Raw genomic sequence first — 14,980 nt, forward strand, 5'->3', positions numbered from 1 at the left:
GGCGAACCGTTTGGTGAATCCAAACAAGGTTGCGGGAGATCTGATGCTCATTTAGAGATCCGTGAGTTGCCAGCAAGGCGGTGTTACAGACTTACTCATCTAAGCAAAGCAACGGTAATGCCAAACTATAGCTCCCAACTGATAAGGCCACCTGCACTTGCAAATAAACCACGGTGTCGACTGCTGGGAGGTACTCGGCTACAACCATCTGTTCGAATGGAACAGTCTGATAGATAAAGAGCCTCTCGAAGCCTACGCTGTCTGGATTGAAGTAAAGTAGCACGTAGCAGCCTGGGCGGGAGAGAGACTGTCTGCAGTGCAGCAATGGGTAAGGAGGACCCCAAGCATCTCCTCCGACAGGCTGCTCAGTGCTGGCCCAAAAGTGGGATGACTTACAACTAGAAACAGGAATACACCGAAAGCCGTCAAGTCCACAGAAAAACCCGTGACAGCCGCAACCTGATGAAGCAATGGAGAGAATTTCTTGAAAGTAACATCTTGTTGTTGCTGTCTCTTTCTCACAAGCAGTCAGGAGATGAGACAGCTGACACACATACGCATACAGTACACACACTTTAAGAGAACAAGTCTCAAATGACACACATACATCCCACGCAAAGCTGACCCACCCTTCATGACAGTTTACATACAACTCTGCAACCCCCTGCAAGTTGAGACAAGATTCCCTCGCATGCAAGCATGTCGATGCTGCAACATTGCCTCACGACACACTTAAAACAGAATGCCTAATAATACCTTAATTAGGCACTTGTATTTTGCACTACAAATAAAAATGTGTACAAAATATGCATTGTTCATACAGCAACTCCCATTTCTGCATCATGATTTGAAGTTGCTGCAGTCAAACACAATTTATTGCAGGGCTCATTAGCAAATATATGATGTGGTTGTGTTAGACACAAATAGACACATTTGAATACTGTCTATTTGTCATATGTTAATCCTGTAACTTCTGACAAAATATAATTTCCCTGGGGAAAATCAAAAGCATTGCAGAAAGCTCTCCACTATAAACCATCACATGCAGAATAAAATATCCGAGCACCAGATGACTAACTTACCTGGCAAAGTGTCTCCAAGCAGGAGGCATCTAAGAGCACAAGCGGATTTGCCACCGAAGACAGCAGAAAATCACACAGTCATGTGCAAGGTACACTGAAGTATAGACTTCCTGAGCTCTCCACTTGTATGCAGTCTTCCCTATGACTTGCCCTTTCATTAATTCAGACACACTGATCACAAGCGGTGGTGGAAAAGCCACCAGGGTTAGAACGGCACTTAAATGTCAGTGAGATTCTGCGACCGCCACTGCGATGAGTTGCGAGCGCACTGTTTGGAGCATCCACTGCAGCACAGCAGAGTGGCGGTGCAGCAAGAGAGAGGAGAGGCAGACAACACACACATTTGCCGCTGCCGGTTCCCACAGCATGGCTGCAGCTAAACTGTGACTGGAATGTGGATTCCGGACTTCCAATACGGAGTCTTGTTCCTGAACAGATGGAGAGTTATGTGGTGAGGTGGCGTGAGACGGAGGACGGAAAAAGAGCAAGAAAGAGTGAAGATGTCTGTTACATTGCATATATAGCAAGCAGCAGAGTAGTGTGATTTCTCCTTTGAGGTGTCAGTGGCAGATCTAGAATAGAATCTGAATTTAAAGGGTTCGAGCCCCAACCAAAAGAAGTGTTGAAACCACAAAACATACATTTATGAAAAGCCTCAATTCAGTTTGGCACGTATTACAGCCACACAGTGTGCAAAAATAATGAAACAACAATTTTAATAGACCTGTTTAGAGGCCGGCCTTTTAGTTCATGAAATTTGTGGTAAAGGCTCATAAGGTACACAAATTACACATTTTAATTCACTACTGACTGACAGTTGACCATGTTTATGACGCCAACTCAAGTGTGACTTTAACAACGTCCACCATATGCAGGAGTCTCAGGGGCTGAACTACAGGCCTATAGCAAAAAAGCCTATGTTTTTAAAATTTGGATTCGGCATAAATGTATGTTCCTAGTCTAGAGACCAGTGTCATAAAATTACCTCTAAACTGAATGACTTCACTGCCAAAAAAGGAGCATGTGTGCATTTTACACTATATGGCCGGTTAGATATAGAGATATATCAAATGCTTTGTGGTCAAAAGAAAAGTGAATTGCACTTTGCTTATCATTATTTGAAGATGTTAGAAAATTATACAGTATATTCACTCGCTGCTATCACCAATGAGGCATGCTACGATGAAAGCACACGCACAAATGTCACTGTCTGCTGTGAGACTGTGATGATGAACTGCTAAATTGGTGCTGCAGCTTGAGCTTGATCTGCTTTACTTTTGTGCACCAATGCAAGACCAATGCACTTTAAAGGAGGCATTCATGACAACCCGTATATCAGATTGTAAATGTCCCAACATTTGTGTCACATGCCTAAAACAATTTAAGAGCGCTCATGATGAGTGAAATATCATCCATAATATAATTAAAGTAAAAGTATATAAAACTGTCCTAATGAATTTAGCATTATTACAGTGGAACCTCCAAAGTCACAACACAATCACCAGTCTGTGGCAAAGTACCGGTATGCGAGCCAATATGTATATGTATGTATATACATATATATTAGGGATGGGACGAGATCTCGTGCTACGTGATCTCGCGGGATTAGAACGCCACAAGATTTCTAGTCCCTGCACAGCACGAGATCTATTTTCTTTTGACGGTGTTTTGGAGTCCGGGTGAATATAGCAGATGTCCTAAAAGGAGCTGTCACCGAATGGGAACTTTCGAGGCCAAATCGCGAAGTCGCTGTTGTGACCGACAACGCTCGCAACATGGATGTGGCGATACGTGAGGCTGGCTTTGAGCCACACATTAAGTGCTTATCATGCAGGCAATGAACGCAACGCTAGTGCAGCTGGTCCAAAGTTGGCCGCGTATCATGTTTGTTTACACGTGTCAAGCGTATAGTTTCTGTTTTTCACCGATGCTCAAGAGCAGCAGCACATTTGACGTCTGAATAAAGACAGCTTGAGCTGTCCGCGCACAAACTAATTATGGACGTAATCACGCGCTAGAACAACTCTTTGTACATGATGGCTCCCGATTTAGAGCAGCGGGATGCCGTATCTGCACCTCTGAGGAGCCCAGAACTACGACGAGTTGCAGAAATCTTGACACGGACGCAGTGACATTGCTCTTGTTGAAGATCGACTGAGAAGCAAGTGGAACTCTACAATACAATGCTATGTTATTTATACAGCGCATTTCATAACAGCTAGAGCTGTAACAAAGCACTTTAAAAACAATACAATAAATAAAAAAATCAGTAAGAGGCAGTGATACATCCATTATTAAATATATCAATAAATATTAACATATATATAAAATATAAATAAAGCAATAAATTAACACAAAACACTATATACAATTGAGTTACTGCCCCACGAGCACATTTGGATTTTGTCAAAGTATTCAGTAAGAGGAAAGATCTCAGCTTTAGCTGTTATTGCAGCAATATTTGAGAGCATGTAACGAAAGTGACTCCTGTTTGCATTTACACTTTAGAGCTAGATGATTAATTTTCTTGCAGTCTGTTCGATAAAAAACATTTTGAAAACTGAAAAAATTACATTAGGTATTTTTTTATATTCGAAATTTAGTAAAAATCTCATCTCGTCTCGTCCTCGCGGACTCAATCTCGTGAGACATCTTGTCTCGTGGGATTTTTGGCTTGTCCCATCCCTAATATATATATATATATATATATATATATATATATATATATATATATATATATATATATATATATATATATATATATATATATATATATATATACACACACACAGTATGTATATATATGCGCGCACACACATCTTCGAAGATAAGGCAGTAAAACTTTTAAGGGTTACACTACCAACAACGTACGGGGCAGGGGGACACTCGGAGGAGGGGAGCAGTGGCTGTAATCTGAGGCCCTCCTGGATGACTGAGCATCTTACCCTAACTGAGAATTAGGTGTTTTTTCATTACAGGTTCCAGAATGGCCTGGCCTCCGTTGCTTCTCCATTACAACAGTCACCAACAATTGATGGGGTGGGAGTGGTGCGAGATCAAGTGAACTGTGAGCCTCCACTGCACACTCGCAGTGTCTGCGATTCTGCCACATGACTTCATGAATGGCAGAGTCTTGGCCATTGGTTTTGCGAATTCAAAATATGAATCACAGTTGTACAATGTGGAGACGTCCCAAATTATAGTTAATCAAAATGGACAGAAGCTTTCACACAAAACAAATAATTTCCAGGTTCAAACGAGCAAAACACAGCCGCTTGCTGCCAAGACACAGCAATGCAGTATATACAGCACATATTATTGTCTTTTCCAAAAGTATTTAACCACGTTTACAATTTCACATATGTCTGTGGATGAAACAGCAAAGCTTGTGGAAAAAATGTACGAGAGCGCTGCGCACCTCAACAGATCCATTCAAGTGAATGAGAGTGTATCCCATCATCCAATATAGCCCCATTTTTTTTTTATCATAATCCACACTCTTTCTCTAGCAACTTGTGCGTTCCTTGCCTGACAAACGTTCAATGTGCAGCGGCCCTAAAGAGGAAAATGTGGATATATTGAAAGACAGGGCTTGCTCTCATTCACTTGGACGGAACTATTCATTTGACACATGACATAAGTTGTACCACACACACCTTTTATTTTATGTTGATATACCTGAACGTTTTATATCTTGTAGACCCTCAATGCATTTTTTTGTCTGTATTTATATGCAGATTTACCTATAAGGAGGTGAGATCGATATTATAAACTTTATCTGGGTTTTCTGATCTCACCTGCACAATCTCTTCCTATGTTACTGTGGATGTCATTATATTACCGCATCGCTGCCTTAAAGAAATCCCTACATTTGTCAGCCAATCAAATGACAGTGACGTCATGGCCCTCTTCGGCCTGCATTCTAGAAGCAGGTTGGAATCGGTTCTGAGGAACGGTGCCATTGTCAATGCTCAGCCTCAAAAAAGTGTGTTGGAAGCAACCATACAGGGCAAAAACAAGGATGTTTCTAGGTAGAACTGGTACAGTGGTACAAGATATGACCATACATTTTCATGAGGAAAAAGTAAACACTTTTGAATTGTGGTTGTCTATTAGGGAGCATTTTTGAGCAACTGACTGAGGAATGCCTCACTTGCACTAACAAGGAAGCAGGCTTTTACTTGTAGTCCCTTGGTCCAAGCAAGAGTCAAGGTCGCTTGTCAGAGCTGCTTGCCGGCAGCCCGAATCCTTCAGTGATTAACAGTGGCAGACACGATGGAGCAGCTGTCAATCTAGATCTATAATGACGGCCAAGAGAGACGGCCAGCCGGCCAGGCTCCAAACATCCCCTTGTTCAACCAGGTAGAACCGAGATTTATGAGACTATTGCAAAAAAAAAATCATTCCTCCTTCAGTGGGCAAATGCATAATGCTGATGCCGTTTCCTGTCATGCTCAGGTTAAAAAAAGAAGAGAATTTTCAACAAGAGTCTGTAGGCAGTCAAGGGGGAGGAAACTTGATAGAATTAGAAATGTGCATTTGAAAAAGATGATCAATTTAAATAAATACAGACAATATGAAACAATAGTACTTTCTTAATGTTCATTTTAGATACAGTAGGTACATAAAAGAAAGTAACTATTTATTTTGAAAAATCAAACATGAAGGATCTTAATTCCATCAGAAAGAGAAAATGGGTCAGAGCGGACAGTTAGGTTCAGCAACAGGTGGAATTTTTTTTCAGAAACGTCATAGCTATATATTACAATGCATGGTAAAATCTCTATTGCGCAAGCTTTTAAAGGACAATCTTTAAACCAAAAAATGAAAATATCCCAAAAACTTGATTTGCTAGGGGGGAACAAAAACATTTTTTAAATCAGCGTCATAAATACATTTAATGCCATCTCTAATAAAAATGTCCTGTTTACAAGTGTTATTCTGGGTAATGCAATCATATCAAGATGATTTGTACAGTGGTGATCTAGTAGCTGGAGAAGATGCTGCAAAGTAAGGGTGTTCCGATCAGTTTTATGCTGCCTATTCCGATACCGATCATCCATGAGTGAGATCGCCCGATCCCGATTCCAATCACTTCGATTAGCTGCACATTTTCCAATTTTTAGAGCTGCTCACTAATGATTAAACACTAATCAATTAATCTGTCAATTAACATTTTATTAATTATAATATACAGTTTATAAACCTAAAAAAACATATATGTTGAGCCATTAACATTGCATGATCAAAGTAGCAAGCCATTCATATAATACACACTACATATAATATTAATTATAATATTACGATATCAACTTATTTTTGATTTATTTGATATCTACTTTAAATAGATCCCCCCAAAAAATGTAGCCTACCCAACACACACTCCCCCGTCTTTTCTCCTCTCATTACATTTTGTGTAGTCTTTTAAAATAATGGGCACAGTCGGCCCAATGGCGACGAGGCGTGTCTGTTTATTTTCATGGGGCAGAATCGTTCACTGAGTGATATATGTCATTTGTTCAAAGCAGACAAATCACTCAGGGCAGAATCAGTGGGTATAGTCATTGCTTGGATGATACATATCGTCTATTCGCAGTGAACAAATCACGAGTCACATTAAGTTAAGTCCCTCCCCCGCCCGTACCCTGGCTGCATCACTGGTTATTCGTCGAAGATTCATGTGTAAGTAACAAAATGCAGCAGTTCCATCCCATGGCTGCCAAGCTCGCGGCTGAGTGAGCTCAACTGAACTGAGAAAGGAACAAATCAGTTCATGAACTGATCCAATTCAGTATATTTAACTCTACGGCTGTCAGGAGGGAAAAACAATCTATCAATCTGTCTGTCCATCTATCTAGTTGAAGTATATACCAAGAGCTATACTGTACTTAGCTTACAAAGTACATTCAGTCAAATTCTAAACTAATCTTGGCCACTACAATTGGCCACTACAATCATAGTTGTTCAGTGATGTTGTTGTTTTGGTCACTAGCCACAGCTTGTGACCATACGTGAGAGTAGCAACATATCCACCTTATTCCCGAGGGCTATAATATTAACAATTATGTGCGCGACTTCCTCTAAGACACAGGGAGTAGCAGGGACCCATTTGTTACAGCGGGTTCCGTTTCACCGAGTGGTTTATTTGAATGGTTTTTTCCCCCATTTATACAATACAATACAATACAATTTTATCTATATAGCACGTTTCACAACAGCTACAGCTGTAACATAATCAATGATAAGCCCCCACAACATTGAAAACGGCTTTGCACATCTTGGGAACTTGTTGTGCTATTGGTGGTTTTACTCCCAACCAGAAGAAGTTGAATCTGTGACTACAAGAGTGGCGTTTTGAATTTGAGAGAATGCTGTTGTGATCATCGGTACAGTTTCCAGTACCTATACCCAGGGATGAGGAACATAGAAAAATGTGTCAAAGAATCTTAATTTGAAAAGACTACCTCAACATTATATTTGTGCTCTTTTCATTTTGTGTGTGTCAACACACACGTCAAACTTTGTGGCTGGGTTACGACAAACCGCTGGAGAAGATTCGCCTGGTGCCGCATAAAGCTTGAGACCAGCGTCACAAGAACATCAGGGATGATTTTTTTTTTGTGTATGGGTGACACAACATTTAAGTATTCCTCAACCTCTGAAATTATAACAACGATCACAATAGTTTGGATTTTATGGACAGTTTTTTTCATTAAAGACAAATTCAACCAAAGCATTTTTTTTTTTACAATAATATGTTCTATGCAGACGGCACGGTGGTAGACTGGTTAGCACGACCGCCTCACAGTTCGGAGGTCGTCCGCGACCATTGTGAGGAGAAGCGGTATAGATAATGGATGGATGGATGGATGTTCTATGCATCCACTTTGAAGCAAATTAGTGAAGCTGTCCTTACTGTTTCTGAAATTATGACATGCAACTGCAAATGCTTGGAAATCCTTAGAATCCCTCTAATCAAACATATTTGATACATGTAGTATCTGCCCGCTCAAGGAGAGAGTAACGCCAGTACATGTTTTTAAGTGGCTCACAAATGCAGTCCAAGCAAGTGAGAAAACATCTTCTGAATGAACACAGTTTATTAAAGTCTGGCAAAGTAATAAATTAGAGGGGTATACAAAAAAGGCACATTGCCTCTCAACTTATATACAATCCTATCTACATTCTCATCAATGACAAGACTACACAATTGTTGCCAATCCTGATTGGTTTGCCTTTCTACTTCAATATTTGAATGAAAGGATATGAATTTAGCATGAACAAATGATCGCTGCTGATTAACAACAGTTCAGGGTTGTCGTGGTGCAATGGCACGGATTATTATTTGCCACATTTTGAGGTGCCGTTGTACCAATTTAGCATCATTTAAATGTCACAGCCAAGCAGTAAAATGGTTTCTACAATTTGCTGTACTTAGACAGCAAATGGCACCCGGAATATTGCATCTACAAAAACAGTGTGATGCTATCATGTGAGTAAAGACCACAATCTTTGAGGAATGGTTACAGCACCTCATTGAATCTATGATACAAAGAATTAGGGCAATTTCGTTTCCTTTTTTTAATTTTTTTTTTATGCATGACTGCAATACTAGTTCCTAATATCTGTTGAAGTGTTGGGATTGAATCAATCAGCACAAAACCTATTATCCTTGTGTAATGTAACTGTAGTTTCATCAGAAAGAGAAGTATAAATTTCACTAGTTTGTGTCAAATAAAAGTCAATATCCACATAGCATACAGACGGAGCAAAGGTGTGCTGTGTCAGAGAAATCAGCCTCCTGATGTATGTGCTTTGTCCTTGCAATGAGGATAGAGTCAGTGTAAGAAATACTAAACAGTCAGTTTAATCATGCGCCAGCCGGTCTTATCAGTGCTCTTGTTTGACTTTGGCCAAATTACATGCAAAGGTGACATACTTCAACCTGCTTTGTGATACTTGACTGATGTGCTTCGCATTGGGCAGCTTGCCACCTTGTAAAAATAAACATCACAAACCCTACAATTCCCCTAATCTTTCATTTCAGAAAATCATATGTGCATATCTTTTAAGGATCAAATCTAAGGAGAGTGTCATAATACTCTTAAAATATCCATCGCAGTGTCTCATGAAAATGAGAGTGTATATCTTTTCACTCATTTGCATCCCAGCAATGAATAACGTTAATGTTTGATTAACTATTATTTAAGAACAATGATATCACTGTAAATGCCATTATCACAAGAAATGCTAATGCTAGATGCAACCACTGGCAGAGCCAGACTGGGCTGCGGGGGGTCAGTGCTACCCCTGAAATCTGCTTGGACCCCACCACCCATGGGCCACTCTAGATAATTAACATATCACGACAACTGTGCAGCGCACGTCTTGCAAGATGTTAGATTAGGCCTCTTTAGCGCATATGTATGCAGTTATGTCTGTTAGCACCTCCTACTAGTAAAAGGTTCATACACAAACTGATAGAAGATTACTTCCACAGCGTGTCAACTGGCTGAAAAGAATAATAAACTTCACATCGACAGTATTCTATTTTCCCTGACATTTTTTAGGCTGAAAGTGGAGATTTGATAACATTGTGCGACTGTAACTGATACCAATCTAAAAGTAACAATAAAAGATGGGGGGGACAAGATGGGTGGATTCTCAAAAGAAACAACATAAAGTACATCTTAATGTATTTTACTATTTCTTTTATATTAGCGCAATCAAGACCTATTTATAACTGAGAGCCATTTTTCTGTATTTTTGTAACTGGTGCTGCCGATGTTTTAGATGAACATTCAGTCTTCCTGGGATGTAAATGTACTATTTAATTTACAAATATATCAAAGAAAGTAAAGAAACATTATTAAGATTTAAAAAAAATGCAATACTGGTAATTAAGGTTAAATATGCACATGTACAGGTTTGTAATATGATGTTTGCCTTTTTCTGTAATTCATTTTGTTTTTAAAATAACTTTCAAAGTAATTGCCATTGAGTATTTAAATTTGCAGGGATGGACACTTTTCCCTTTTTTTCCGGTCCGTCCTCTAGCCTCCATCTGTGACCCTTCCGTCATCGTCCCTCCGTCCTTTTTTCATAAAAACAATCATCCTCATGTTTTTAAAGCTATTCCGTCCTTACATTCCATTCGAAGCCCGTTTAAAATGACAGTCGGACCGGCGTACTTTAGGTCCGGCCAGACAAAATGGCGGATAAACTGATGGCGGAAGAGTACCCCAGCTGTAGGCGGAAGGCAATAAACGGACCGCAAATTTTTTGTAAAATGCCCAGCTCTGATCTCTTCTTCGGGTTGCAAGCCATGCACGTTGCTATAGTCTTTTTCCCGATTTCATCAAAAACATAATCCACATGGAGTAATATTTGGGGCTTTCTATGTGACACTTGCAAGCCAACCTTAGCCCTCGTCTGAAAGGCACACTATATTTATATATATTTAAAAAAAAAGAAAAAGAAAGAAAAAGTTCAAATTTTCAAGTCACGGAGTTTATAGTCAAGTCAAGTCTCATGATTGCCAAGTCAAAGGCATAAAAATTCGGCTATAAGCAAGTTGCAAGTAATAAATTCAGTGACTCGAGTCGACTCAAGTCCAAATCATATGACTCGAGTCCCCCACCTATGATTATAAGTGGAGCACCTGCAAAATATCAAAGCAGTTAAACCAGTGGGACATTAAATGTATCCAAGAGGAAATATAAGTCTAACAGACAAATCAAATTGGGAGCTAATTTAATTCTCTGTCTCTATGCTGGGAATATCTGGCTCTGCTGGCTGCAGGGATAATGGTGCTCTTCGTTTATCTTCTCTCTTTCATCTGCCGCTACTGCTTTGCTTGCTCCTTGTGTAAATGGGATGTGTGTTACGTTAGCACAGAGCCCCATTGCTAAACAGCGCCAGTCGTTCAGGGTGATGTGTCCACATATTCTAGAAAGACCTTGTTGCTTGGTAAGCTATACAAAGTTCCTCAGTCAAGGGGTAGAGCAAGCTGCCTAGCTAATACCACACTTCTTTTTTTATTCACACGCACGCTCATATCCCTGCGGCAGCCTGACATTGACTAGGTCAACACAGGGCTTGATGAATTGGGTTTGGTAGAGCTCTGAGGGGTCGTTAAAAAAACAATGTGTTACATATGCCAAGTCGTACTGTTTGCATTTAAGGAAAGCACAACAAATGACTGAGAGGAGGTGTGATTACTTGTCTGAATTACCGTAAGCAGAGATTTTCCCCAGGGGTATTAAAAATGTGAACTAAGACAAATGTGTGAACTAAGGTTGTGCACAAATCGATGGTGACTCAAATACACAAGCGAATTGGCCGTTAAAAAGAAATGCTGAATGAGAATATCAGGATTTGAGTCAGAACAGGTCACGCCAAAGCAACAACGCTAACCAGAGCGGAAGCTTAGTGTCATGTCCCCTTCCCAAAAACCCCCACCCCCCCTTAAATCCTCTCTCTTGTTACCGCCATGGCAACGTACCGCAGACCATAGGAAACCACAGAACTTGTGAAGGTTGCCAGAGTATGTGGGGAGCGGAGGCCGTGTGAGAAAGCGCAATACGATCAAATGAGCATTCAATTCAGTTGATAAGCAGTTAGTCAATAAAGCCCAGCTAGGCAGTGTGTCAACCAGAGGTGGATATTTGGCAGTGCTTTAGTCCGACTGAGAGTTGTCGTCAGTATTTCAGGCCTGCCCAATTGGTCCGAGTCAGCCAAAAGACGTTGTGAACAGACTTACTGGTACCACGTCATACGCAGGTGCCGTACACCTGAGAACACAACACAATCCAGAAAAAAAATAATTAATTAAAACAGTGTTTTGGTATTTTGATGGAACACACATCACGTAAGCAGTAAATACCGGTATACAACCACTGTATATATTGAAAATGTACCTGAATAATTAACATTATACATAAAAATACAGGAGAATGAATGTACAACACTGTTTCCCAATGTGGACTTAACTGTCATTAACTTTTTATTAATGAGCACCAACATAGGCATATTGCTTAATAATTTAAAAATTTATCATAAAATTATTGAATTTAAGAAATACTGCACTATTTTGTATTTGGATATCCAAAATGTGCACCTCGGTGAAGATGACAAAAGTTTCTGTTCGGACATGACCAATCATTTCCCGCGACAGGAAACGGAAGAGGCGAAAGGGAAATGAGACACATTCGAGCGTGAGTCATGGTGAATATTGTACTCCTGGAGATGTAGTGGTATTTCTGGAACAAGCCCTAGACTCAGTGAAGGACAGCCACGGATAAAGAGTAGGGCTTAGAGTGAAATTCAATATAAGTCCATGTTCACCAGCTGGGTTGTCTGTAGAGTTGCAATAAATGTTAACATTCGGAGGCCACTAGTCTGAATAAAAGATCATATCATTATGATTATATAGACACAGTGTGTTTGTGTTGCTATTTCATGTAACAAATAATCCACCCATTGGTTTGAAAAGACTCAATACCAGATAATCAGTATTAATAGATTGAACCAACTTTGAATGAAAATAATTATGGAGACTTATTTAAAAATATAAATCATGTTATAGTCTGATATAAAGTGGGTACATTTAAGAATTCCTGAGTGGATCAAATATATATTCTCTCATTCTAAATCTGAAAAAGGTGAAAGATTCCACTAAACACCCCCATTTCACTCCAGTAATTACCATGTGAATCATTATTATGCAAGAAAATTCTGCCTCCACATGCTCAGCCTTGCATCTGGTGAAGTGGCAAAAAGACAAATTAGAGGTTGTATGTGACGCTCTGAGGACAATTAAAACTAAGTGCTCATACATAAAATTATGGGAGGCTAATGCAGCATAGCCATGTTCACATTGGGTTCCCTTTGATAAGATTTAAAAAGCAAACACAGACGGATCATGCATTTGCCCCATAGTGAAAGGAGATCATACATAAACACACAGGCTGTTGAGATGGACTTTCACTGTGTGTGTTTATTTAAAATTAAGCTTGTGACAAGGGATATTAATATGGAAAAACAATTGCATGTCATTCTGAGATGGAATGTATGTCTGACCGCAAAACAGGCTCTCTGTAGCACAAAAGCACGTCTGTTTGCAGCCATACAACAAACTATTGTGTTACTGCTAATCGTGGCTTTAAAGCAAGGCTTCTCCGGCATGCTATCATCAGATAATCTTGCAAATATTTGCCTACTCATGAGCTGTTTTTGAACAGCAGAAAACATGATGACATGAGGATCATGCCGGATAACATGAAACTGTGAGCAATCTGATCTGACTCTCTACCAAGAGCACACACGATGCCAAAACACAGTGACTGTGGTTAATTTATTTTTTGGGTCTGATACACACATTTGATGCAGAATTTAGGTTGTAGGGTAATGATTCCCAAACCTTTATTGAGCCAAGGTGCCCATTTTGCATTACAAATATATCTCACTCAACACCACCAAACAAAAACATCACAAAAAGTATGAATAATAAGATCATGATTTTTTCTTTGTCTCAATTTACTCACAGATTTACACAGTATAAAATTTGGGCCTGTTTAGTAAAACACTCGCGGATATTCTTGCAGGAAGTCTTGACTTATTCTGTAGTATGAATGGCAACAGGTGGGTATGCTGATTTATTGGACCTTCAGCCATCAAATGGAAGAGAATTTATTTTTTCTTCCTGTCACTAAGTTGCTGGCATAGATAGATGACCAAAGATATACAAATCCCAGGTCAAATGAAGTTGGGACGTTGTGTAAAATTTAGATTTAAAAAAATTACAATGATTTGCAAATCCTTTTCAAACATATATTCAATTGAATACAGTACAAAGACTAGATATTTAACAGTCTTTTTTTTAATTTATTTTTTTAAACAAATTAATTTTGAATTTGATGCCTGCAACACATTCCAAAAAAGCTTGAACAGAGGCATATTTATCATTGTGTTACATCACCTTTTCTTTAACAACTTTAAATAAGCATTTGTGAACTGAGGACATACATTGTGAAATGTGGACTCGTCAGACCACAGCACACATTTCCACTTTGCGTCTGAGCATGGGCTCAGAGAAGGCGGTGAAAATTCTGGGTGCGGTTGATAGACAGCTTTTTCGCTTTGTACTTGCAGAGAGACCAAACAGATGTATTTTTGAGCATTCCTCACTTTAGTAGTCTGTTATTGCCCCGGTCACATTTTTTTTTTTAATGTGTTGCAGGCATCAGATTTAAATTTGAGTGAATATTTGCTGGGGTGGCACGGTGGTAGACTGGTTAGCACGACCGCCTCACAGTTCAGAGGTCATCGGTTCGATCCCGGCTCCGGCCTCCCTGAGTGGAGTTTACATGTTCTCCCCGTGCCTGCGTGGGTTTCCTCCGGGTGCTCCAGTTTCCTCCCACATTCCAAAAACATGCATGGTAAGTTGATTGGACACTCGAAATTGCCCCTAGGTGTAAGTGTGAATGTGGATGTTTGTTTGTCTCTGTGTGCCCTGCAATTGGCTGGCAACCAATTCAGGGTGTCCCCCGCCTACTGCCTGAAGACAGCTGGGATAGGCTCCAGCACTCCCGCGACCATTGTGAGGATGAGCGGTATGGATAATGAATGAATGAATGAATGAATATTTGCTATAAAAACAATAATGTTCATCAGTTGGAACATCATGTCTTTGTAGTGTATTCAATTGAATATAGGTTGAAAGTCATTGTATTCTGTTTTTATTTACATTTTACACAACTTTCCAATTTCAGTGGCATTACGGTTTATATTTGTAATAAATAAATAATAGTTTTTCGACAAATTAAAAGAAATTGGAAAACTTTCTGTGGCTCTGATGATCTCACATGACACCCTGGTTGAGAATCCCTGTTCTTTAG

General features: G+C 39.7%; 1 protein-coding gene across 8 annotated transcripts in view; it reads right to left on the bottom strand.

Moving 5' to 3' along the window:
* dlgap2a (discs, large (Drosophila) homolog-associated protein 2a) overlaps positions 1 to 14,980 on the bottom strand; it is a 176,538-nt gene that overhangs the window by 132,250 nt on the left and 29,308 nt on the right. For 2 of the 8 annotated variants that reach the window (XM_086049071.1, XM_086049070.1), the window contains exon 1: positions 1,083 to 1,359. The exons of the other annotated variants lie outside the window; for them this stretch is intronic. The gene's annotated coding sequence lies outside the window, so the exon portion shown is untranslated. Of the gene's footprint in view, positions 1 to 1,082; positions 1,360 to 14,980 lie in introns of those variants that run through there. 8 annotated transcript variants of the gene reach the window in all.

This window comes from Filicampus tigris, chromosome 13 (genome assembly GCF_054856515.1).
Source record: "Filicampus tigris isolate MCC_2025a chromosome 13, RoL_Ftig_1.0, whole genome shotgun sequence".
In the NCBI taxonomy this organism is placed as follows: Eukaryota; Metazoa; Chordata; class Actinopteri; order Syngnathiformes; family Syngnathidae; genus Filicampus; species Filicampus tigris.